The 10,661-nt window shown below is 41.1% G+C and overlaps 2 non-coding genes across 2 annotated transcripts; both read left to right on the plus strand.

Annotated features, from left to right (window-relative positions):
- The first annotated feature begins 3,857 nt into the window (after nucleotides 1-3,857).
- Nucleotides 3,858-3,965, plus strand: LOC112798395 (small nucleolar RNA R71). Its single transcript, XR_003200007.1, has one exon. It is a non-coding gene; the product is annotated as a small nucleolar RNA R71 (small nucleolar RNA).
- A 6,202-nt stretch (nucleotides 3,966-10,167) lies between these two features.
- Nucleotides 10,168-10,275, plus strand: LOC112799532 (small nucleolar RNA R71). Its single transcript, XR_003201107.1, has one exon. It is a non-coding gene; the product is annotated as a small nucleolar RNA R71 (small nucleolar RNA).
- Nucleotides 10,276-10,661: the final 386 nt, after the last annotated feature.

Below are 10,661 nucleotides of genomic sequence, written 5' to 3' on the forward strand. Positions count from 1 at the left end.
TGATGATATTCCATGGGTTGGGGTTCTTCTTGGAGATGCTCTTCCTCTTGTACCTCTTCTGATGTCCTCTTCCTTAGATGGGGTCTTTTCTGCTATTGAGCTGGGGTCACATGAGTTATGCGTTGGAGTGTAAGTGACCTCCCAAGACCTAGCCAAGTTGGGTTGCTGTCCTCAAAGACTACCTTGGCTTTCTTGCATAATCTAAGGATAGTGCTGGGGTACCAAAGTCTGGCACCTGAATCCTTTTTCTCGGCTGATTCTTGGATTTCTTCAGCTATGATTTCATGCACGTTAATGCTTCCACCCTTTATCAAACAATGTACCATGGTGGCTAGAGTGATATTGACCTCAGAATTATTTGCTGCTGGGAGGATAGACCGTCGCACAAGCTCAAACCAGGCTTTGGCTTCCGGGATGAGGTCTCCTCTCCTGATGAACCGGGGTCTCTTATCTGCATACCTTTCCCAGTCAGATCCTACAATGCATATATCACCCACAATCTCCTTCAATTCATCATTGTCGGCACCTTTATCTATTCTTTCTTGGTAACCAGGCTCAACAAAACGTGGGGATTTCAAATGGAGAACTCTAATGATTGCATTGGGGCTAAAATCCACCTCTACTCCTCTTACATAACTCTTGAAGGTGGGGGTTGTGGTCTTATCTTCCCTAACCACATTTGCATAAAATTCTCTGATGAGGTTTGCATTTGCCCTTACTTTCGGGTTAGTGAGCTTTTCCCAACCCCTCTTTTCAATCTTCTCCTGAATTTGTGGACACTCATTTTCATCGAATTGAAAGGTTGCTTCGGGCAATATCTTCTTTTCCTTTATTCGCTCAAATTCGAGCTCATGGAAGGCTGTTTTGAATTTCCCAGTGTCGAAGGAGGGCTGTTCCATTGGTTCTTTTCCTCTTCGCCTCTTGACGTTTGATGCTGCCATGAATGAGTATTGAATATTAGAGGCTAAGGGGCCGAAGATGGAGTTCAGTTGGGTTGAAGTAGACTGAGTCTTGAAGAAATGAGTTTTGAAGAGAGAAAAGAAGAGGTGAGTCTATAAGGTGCACGTCAAGTGTGTATGGCCGAGAGAAAGAAGTGAAAAGAAGAGAATAGGGATACAGGGTGTGTACGGAAGGGTTGTGTGAGGGGGTTATATATAGGGATGGCAATTGTTGAATGGTGTGGATTGATGGTGTTGTTTTGATAGTGGACGGTTGGGGTTTTGAGATTGGATTATCACATGGATCACCTCTTTTATGAGGGTCTTGGTTCGGTCTCCAAAGTCATTCATTCCCCATGTTGCATGGCAACACCTCCAAGGACATTTCTTATAGAGACAAGTGTAAAATTCCCTTGGTGTAGTGGCCGAATCTCCTTGTATTAATTGTCTTATCAATTACCATCAATGTCCCTTTTTTGATCTCCTATATACAAGAAGTAAATGCAATGGGTTATTTGAACTTTTTGGTGGGAAAAAGTGTGAACTATTAAAATGTTTCTCTTTCTTTTTCTTTTTCTTTTGTTTCTATTAACTAAATGCTTTCCATGAAAACAATTCAATTAAACATTAGACTCCCCATGCATGCACGTTGGTACACCAAACTTGTTTGTAATCACATGGTGCAACAAGTTTGGGGAATGAACTCTCCTCATAAGGTGTGTTCAGACCATACTTGGTGTGCTTTGAACACCAAACTTATCATGTACTATACGTTGCATGTGGAGGGACTTTATATTAATTGTCAAAGTTGGATTGAAAGTTCATAGAAATTGTCTTATTACTATTATTTTTGAAATTTAAAGAGAAAGGGTTATAGAACATGGGTTGCCTCCCATGAAGCACTTCTTTAGCGTCACTAGCTTGATGTTTGGTTCTTGTCAAGGAGGTTGATGGTACTTGAAGTCCTCCCCTCTTGCAATATGTTTGCCTCCAGTGAACTCGTTGAGAAGTTCATCTCCTAAGGGGAGATCTTCTGTAGGTGTCTTTCTGCTTCTCCATCTCCTTGGAACTCTTTTCCTTGTTTCTATTGATGTTTTCTTGTTTTCTATGGATTCTTTCTCCAGGGGAATCTTGTTATTGATCTTGCATGACTTTGGTGGGTCTGGTTCCTCTTGGATCACCTTTGCACATGGTTCTTCCTAACTATGTGGCTTCTCAACCAATGGGGCTTCCAATTGTGTTGTTTGTGCTTCCTTGTTTGGCTCTTCTATCATCTTATTGTCTTTGTGATCTGCTCCTCGTGAGAGGTTGTAAACATTGAAAGTGAGCTGCTCATCATGTATTCTCAGCGCTAACTCTCCTCGTTCTACATCTATGAGTGCTCTAGTTGTGGCTAGGAAGGGTCTTCCCAGAATGATGGGGTAAATAGGATTCTCATCCATTTCCAAAACAACAAAATCTGTGGGAAGATAGTAGCTCCCAACCTTTACCAGCACATTTTCAACTATTCCTACTGCTTATTTTTGGGTTTTGTCTGCCAATCTGATAATTACATCAGTAGGAGTTGGTTCATTGATTTGGAGCTTCTTCATGAGAGAGAGAGGCATTAAGTTGATGCTTGCTCCCAAGTCACAAAGTCCTTTATCAATCATTGTTTCTCCTATGGCACAAGGAATGTGGAAGCTTCCTGGATCCTCCTTCTTTGTGGGTGGTCCTGGTTGAATGAGAGCACTACATTCTCTGTTCATCTTGATTGTTTGTCCACCCTTCAATGGACTTTTTTCTGGCTAGTAGCTCCTTTATATACTTGATGTAGAAGGGCATCTGTTGGAGGGCTTTAATGAAGGGTATATTTACATCTAAAGACGCAAACATATCAAGAAACCTTGAGTACATCCTCCCTGCTACACCACCTTTAAGCCTGTGGGGGAAAGGTGCATATGGGTTCAATGCATCCTTTTTCTTTAGCTCTTCCTTGGATGTGAGTGGAGTTTCACATCTTCCTTCCTCTTGGCTTTCCTGTTGGTAATTTTGGGGGTTTTCTACTCTATTCATACTTCCCGCATCACTTGTGGTTATCATTTTGCATTCTTCCCATCTCACTTTCTTTGGTTCTCCTCTTAGATTCTTCTCTGTATCACTGGGGAATCTATCAGTGGGTTTGGGGATTTGTTGAGATAGATAGCCTACTTGGGACTCCAATCTCTTGATGTTTTGTCCTTGATTCTTGATGTTGGCTCGCACCTCTTCCTTAAACACCTTGTTATCTTGGACTTCTCTGCACATGTTTTCAAGTAGAGCCTCAATCTTTGAGAGCCTATCATCTGTGGATGATGGTGGGTAGAGATTAGGGGGTTTAGAAGGTTGGTTAGATGGATGTTGGTGATATCTCTGAGAGGTGTTTTGATGAGTGGCATTGTTGTTAGAGTTGAAGTTGGAATGTCTCAGATCTTGTCCTTGGTCTTGTTGATTTCCCCATCCAAAGTTAGGGTGATTTCTCCATCCAGAATTGTATGTTTTGGAGTATGGATCATGGACTTGTCTAGGTGTATTTCCCATATAGTTGGCTTGCTCCCAGTCACCTTCTTCTCCTATGTTTACTCCTTCATGAGTTGGTGATGAGGTGATGGCTGCTGTAACTTGGTTCTCTTCCACCTTCTTGGTAAGATCTGCTAGCTGCTTGGTGATCATCTTGTTTTGGGCTAACAGTGCATCCATGTGGTTTAACTCCATTACTCCTCTAGTGTTGCTTCTTTTAGAGGCATAGAAATAGTCATTCTCAGCAACTGTTTCAATGACATCTATGGCTTCTTCAACAGTTTTCTTCTTGTTTAAAGAACCTCCTGATGAATGATCTACAACTTTTTTTGACTCATAGGAAAGACCTTCATAGAAGATGTGGAGTTGAACCCACACATTAAACATCTCTGGTGGGCATCTCCTTGTCAAGTCTTTGAATCTCTCCCATGCTTCATAAAGTGTCTCACCATCTTGTTGCCTGAAAGTTTTCACCTCAGTTCTTAGCCTATTAATCTTTTGAGGAGGATAAAATCTTGCTAAAAACTTGTTCACTACCTCCTCCCAGTCTGTCAGGCTTTCTTTTGGGAAGGATTCAAGCCACTTTGTTGCCTTGTCCCTGAGTGAAAAGGGGAACAAGAGCAACCTATAGACATCCGGGTGGACTCCATTTGTCTTCACTGTGTCACAAATCCTCAAGAAGGTAGTCAAGTGTTGGTTAGGGTCTTCTTGAGCACCTCCTCCAAATGAGCAATTATTTTGCACCAAAGTGATGAGCTGAGGTTTTAGCTCGAAATTGTTGGCATCAATGGTGGGTTTCTGAGTGCTGCTTCCACAGTTTCCTGGATTAGGATTGATATAGGATCCTAAGACCCTCCTTTCATGCCCAACCCGGTTTGCATGGCCTTCTCTGGCATGATTATGAGCTTCTTCTTCATGATTGTTCTCCAAATTCTCTTCCATGTTGGGTTCAAAATACTCTTCCTCTTCCTCAGCACCAACAATTCTTTTTCCTCTTGCTTCCCTTTTTTGTCTCCAAAGGGTTCTCTCAGGCTCTGAATCAAAGGATGTTGAGATTCCTTCTCTTCTCCCTGTCATACAACAACCATAATGCACAACAGCAGATATAGTGATGATAATTTTTGTTAGAATGATTGTTAGTGTGAGTGATGCAATTTATCAAACAGTTAGTGGGTTAGTGAGCTGAATTATGATAAACGAAGAAAGGAGAACAGAAATTAGAGAGGGAATAGGGGATGAGGAAGAAATTAAAAACAAACTAAGGTAAATTACTGAATATAGAAATGAATAATTGGGAAAAAAATGCTCAATCAAGTAATCTTCTAGTTTAATCATTGTTGATTCAAAATCAATCCCAGGCAATGGCGCCATAAACTTGATGCATGGAAACTTGTCTCTCAACAAATTTTCCTTCGGCAAGTATACCAAATTATTGTCAAGTAAAAACTCACTATAGAGTGAGGTCGAATCCCACAAGGATTGATTGGTCAAGCAACTTTAGTTAGAAGAATATGCTAGTTGAGCTAAACAGAATTTAGATTGAGACGCAGAAATTTAAATGACTAGAAAGTAAATAGCAGAAATTAAAGTGCAGAATCTTAAATGGGGAATTGGGGTAGTGCTCATAAAAGTAAATGGCAGAAATTAAAGAGAATGGGTAAGATCAGAAATGGGGGAATCATTGGGTTTAGGAGATGTTGCAATTCTCCGGATCAAGTTCATTCTCATCCCTTCCTCAATCAATGCATTCATTGATCTCCTTGGTAATCTTAAGTGATTGAAACCCAATTCCTTGGTAATTCAATCTCTCAAATCCTGATCAATAGCCAATTCCTTGGTCAATTGCTCATGAGAAGAGATGAAGTATGGTCACTGATTATACCACATACATTTCCCAATTCAAGTATTGAGGGGATTATAGCCACATATCCATCCCAACCCAAATTGGTCCAGCATGAGAAAGTAATTCTAGCATGATCTCTTCATTCCTCTTCCAAGGTTCCAAAGAGATCCAATTATGGAGAGTTTCTTTTCCAAGATAACTAACCAATTGAATTAAGATTGAAAGCTTTCTAGTAAAATCAAGAGAAAAGATAGAAGAAGAAGAATGAAAATTAATATTGATCCATCAAATTACAGCAGAGCTCCCTAACCCAATGAAAGGGGTTTAGTTGTTCATAGCTCTAGGAATCAAAAATGGCAGAAAAGAAGAATTCATGATAGAAGTACAGAAAAGTTGCAAGTCAATTAACGTTGCAAGTCAATTGCCATCCCACGTTAGTAGTCACGTTAACTAAGTTAACGTTAATGCTAACGTGATTCTTCCATGCTTCATTTGTCTTGAAATCAAGCAATTAAAGTGCATCAAAGTTCCAGCCAAAATCATGAGATCATGCATCACTAAAATATCATGTAATTCTAGCAAAAATCTCATGAAATCATGCAAAATTCACAATAGTTGCTTGAATGAAGGTGTAAGTGTATTTTCACCCAAAACTTGCCTTGTTTACTAGGAAAAATGCATGAAACTACCCTAAAACAGTAAAGAAAAGGTTAGTGAAACTGGCCTAGATGCCCTGGCATCACTGTTCAAGCATTCATTCACAAAACAAAAAGTATTGTCACCACATCAATATAATTAAATTAATTTCAAGGATGAATTCAAAATTCATGTACTTCTTGTTCTTTTGTATTAAAAACATTTTTCATTTAAGAAAAGTGAAGGATTCATGGAATTATTCATAGCCTTAAGACATAGACACTATGCACTAATGATCATGTAGTCAAGACACAAACATAGATAAACATGAAGCTTAAAAACCAAAAAACAGATAGATAAGAACAAGGAAGTTAAGGAATGAGTCCACCTTAGTGATGGTGGCGCCTTCTCCTTGAAGGACCAATGGTGTTCTTGAGCTTCTCTCTATCTCTTCCTTGCCTTTGTTGCTCCTCCCTCATAGATCTTTGATCTTCTCTAATCTCATGGAGAATGATGGAGTGCTCTTGGTGTTTCACCCTTAATTGGTTCATATCATGACTCAATCCTTCTAGAGAAGTGTTGAGTTGTTTCCAATAGTTTTTTAGAGGAAAGTGCATCCTTTGAGGCATCTCAGGGATTTCTTGATGATGAGCTTTCTTATGCGTCTCTTGAGATCCATGGATGGCCTCTCTTGTTTGCTCTATCCTCTTCTTAGTCATGGGATTGTCCTCTTCAATGAGGATGTCTCCTTCTATGACAACTCCAGCTGAGTAGCATAGATGGCAAATGAGATGAGGAACAGCTAGCCTTGCCAAGGTGGAGGATTTTTCGGCTACTTTGTAGAGTTCTAGAGAGATGACTTCATGAACTTCTACTTCCTCTCCAATCTTGATGCCATGGATCATGATGGCCCGATCCTCAGTAACTTCGGATCGGTTGCTAGTGGGGATGATGGAACGTTGGATGAACTCTAACCATCCTCTAGCCACAGGCTTAAGGTCCAGTCTTCTTAATTGAACCGGCTTACCTTTTGAGTCTCTTTTCCATTGAGCTCCTTCAACACATATGTCCATGAGGACTTGGTCCAACCTTTGATCAAAGTTGACCCTTCTAGTGTAGGCGCGTGCATCTTCTTGCATCTTAGGCAAGTTGAACGCCAACCTTACATTTTTCGGACTGAAATCTAAGCATTTCCCCCGATCCATTGTAAGATAATTCTTTGGGTTCGGGTTCATACTTTGATCATGGTTCCTAGTGATCCATGCATTAGCATAGAACTCTTGAACCATTAAGATTCCGACTTGTTGAATGGGGTTGGTAAGAACTTTCCAACCTCTTCTTTGGATCTCATGTCGGATCTCCAGATACTCATTTTTCTTGAGCATGAAAGGGACCTCGGGGATCACCTTATTCTTGGCCACAACCTTATAGAAGTGGTCTTGATGGGCTTTTGAGATGAATCTCTCCATCTCCCATGACTCGGAGGTGGAAGCTTTTGTCTTCCCTTTCCTTTTTCTAGAGGTTTCTCCAGCCTTAGGTGCCATCAATGGTTATGGAAAAACAAAAAAGCTATGCTTTTACCACACCAAACTTAGAATGTTGCTCGTCCTCGAGCAAAAGAAGAAATAATAGTTGAAGAAGAAGAATATATGGAGGAGAGGGAGAGAGTTGTGTGTTTCGGCCAAGGGGGAGAAGAGAGGGTTGTGTTTTGTGAAAATGAAGAAGGATGGAGGGGTTTATATAGTGGAGGGGGAGGGAATGGGGTTCGGTCATTTAGGGTGGGTTTGGGTGGGAAAGAGATTTTGAATTTGAAGGTAGGTGGGGTTTATGGGGAAGAGTGGATGGATGTGAGTGGTGAAAAGGTGATGGGGAAGAGGGATTGAGGTGATTGGTGAAGGGTGTTTAGGGAAGAGCGTTATTGGATTGTGTGAAGAAGAGAGAGAGTGAGTTGAGGTAGGTGGGATCTAGTGGGGTCCACAGATCCTGAGGTGATCCAGTGGGGTCCACAGATCCTGAGGTGTTAAAGATTTATCATCCCTGCACCAATTAGGCGTGTAAAACGCCCTTTGCATGCAATCCTGGCATTTAACGCCAGACTGAAGCTTGTTTCTGGCATTAAATGCCCAAATGTAGCATGTTTCTGGCGTTTAACGCCAGCCTGATGCTTGTTTCTGGCGTTAAACCCCAACTTTCTTCAAGGTGCAATCCTGGCATTTAAACGCCAGACTGCTACTTGTTTCTGGCGTTCAATGCCAGATTCATGCTCTGTTTTGGCGTTGAACGCCAGCCAGATGCTCCTTACTGGTGTTTAAACGCCAGTGGGCTCTTCCTCCAGGGTGTGCTGTTTCTTCTGTTATTTTTATTCTATTTTTAATTTTAGCTATTGTTTTGTGACTCCACATGATCATAAACCTAATAAAACATAAAAGAACAATAAAAATATAGATAAATAAAAATTGGGTTGCCTCCCAATAAGCACTTCTTTAATGTCAATAGCTTGACAGTGAGCTCTCGTGGAGCTCACAGATCATCAGAGCATTGTTGGGACCTCCCAATACCAAACTTAGAGTTTGAATGTGGGGGTTCAACACCAAATTTGGAGTTTGGTTGTGGCCTCCCAACATCAAACTTAGAGTTTGATTGTGGGGGCTTTGTTTGACTCTGTATTCAGAGAAGCTTTTCATGCTTCCTCTCCATGGTTGCAGAGGAAGATCCTTGAGCTTTAAACACAAGGTATTCCCCATTCAATTGAAGGACTAGCTCTCCTTTGTCAACATCAATCACAGCTCCTGCTGTGGCTAGGAAGGGTCTTCCAAGGATGATGCATTCATCCTCATCCTTCCCAGTGTCTAAGATTATGAAATCAGCAGGGATGTAAAGGCCTTGAACCTTTACCAACACGTCCTCTACCATTCCATAAGCTTGTCTTATTGACTTGTCTGCCATTTTTAATGAGAATGTGGCAACCTGTACCTCAAAGATTCCTAGCTTCTCCATTACAGAAAGTGGCATAAGATTTATACCTGACCCCAGGTCACATAGAGCCTTCTCAAAAGTCATGGTGCCTATGGTACAGGATATTAAGAATTTACCAGGATCTTGTTTCTTTTGAGGTAGAGTTTGCTGAACCCATGTATCTAGTTCCCTAATGAGCAAGGGAAGTTCACCTTTCCAAGTCTCATTACCAAACAACTTGGCATTCAGCTTCATGATGGCTCTTAGATATTGAGCAACTTACTCTCCAGTTACATCTTCATCCTCTTCAGAGAAAGAATAATTCTCAGAGCTCATGAATGGTAAAAAGAGGTTCAATGGAATCTCTATGGTCTCTAGGTGAGCCTCAGATTCCTTAGGTTCCTCAGTTTGGAACTCTTTTTTGTTTGGGAGACATCCCATGAGGTCTTCCTCATTGGGATTCACGTCCTCCCCTTCCTCCTTGAATTCGGCCATATAGACAATATCAATGGCCTTGCACTCTCTTTTTGGATTCTCTTCTGTATTGCTTGGGAGAGTACTAGGAGGAGTTTCAGTGATTTTCTTACTCAGCTGGCCCACTTGTGCCTCTAGATTTCTAATGGAGGACCTTGTTTCAGTCATGAAACTTCGAGCGGCCTTAGACAGATCAGAGAATATGTTTGCTAAGTTAGAGGGACTCTGCTCAGAATTCTCTGTCTGTTGCTGAGAAGATGATGGAAAAGGCTTGCTATTACTGAGCCTGTTTCTTCCACCATTGTTAAAGCCTTGTTGAGGCTTTTGTTGATCCTTCCATGAGAAATTTTGATGATTTCTCCATGAGGAATTATAGGTGTTCCCATAGGGTTCACCCAGGTAATTCACCTCTGCTATTGTAGGGTTCTCATGATCATAAGCTTCTTCTTCAGAAGATGCCTCTTTAGTACTGTTGGATGTATTTTGCCATCCATTCAGACTCTGAAAAATCATGTTGACTTGCTGAGTCAACATTTTGTTCTGAGCCAATATGGCATTTAGAGCAACAATTTCAAGAACTCTCTTCCTTTGAGGCGTCTCATTACTCACAGGATTCCTCTCAGAAGTGTACATGAATTGGTTATTTGCAACCACATCAATGAGTTCTTGAGCTTCTGCAGGCGTTTTCATTGGGTGAGTAGATCCAACTGCAGAATGGTCCAGTGACATCTTAGAGAACTCAGATAGACCATAATAGAATATATCCAAAATGGTCCATTCTGAAAGCATGTCAGAAGGACACCTTTTGGTCATCTGCTTGTATCTTTCCCAAGCTTCATAGAGGGATTCACCATCTTTTTGTTTGAAGGTCTGAACATCCACTCTAAGCTTGCTCAGCTTTTGAGGAGGAAAGAACTTAGCCAAGAAGGTCGTGACCAGCTTATCCCCAGAGTCCAGGCTATCTTTAGGTTGTGAGTCCAACCATGTTCTAGCTCTGTCTCTTACAGCAAAAGGGAAAAGCATGAGCCTATAGACTTCAGGATCTACTCCATTAGTCTTAACAGTCTCACAGATCTGCAAGAACTCAGTTAAAAACTGATAAGGATCTTCTGATGGAAGTCCATGAAACTTGCAGTTCTGTTGCATTAGAGCAACTAGTTGAGGCTTCAGCTCAAAATTTTTTGCTCCATTAGCAGGGATTGAGATGCTTATTCCATCAAACTTGGAAGTGGGTGTAGTATAATCACCAAGCATCCTCCTTGCGCCTCCACTATTGT

This window comes from Arachis hypogaea, chromosome 4, assembly GCF_003086295.3.
Source record: "Arachis hypogaea cultivar Tifrunner chromosome 4, arahy.Tifrunner.gnm2.J5K5, whole genome shotgun sequence".
Classification (NCBI taxonomy): Eukaryota; Viridiplantae; Streptophyta; class Magnoliopsida; order Fabales; family Fabaceae; genus Arachis; species Arachis hypogaea.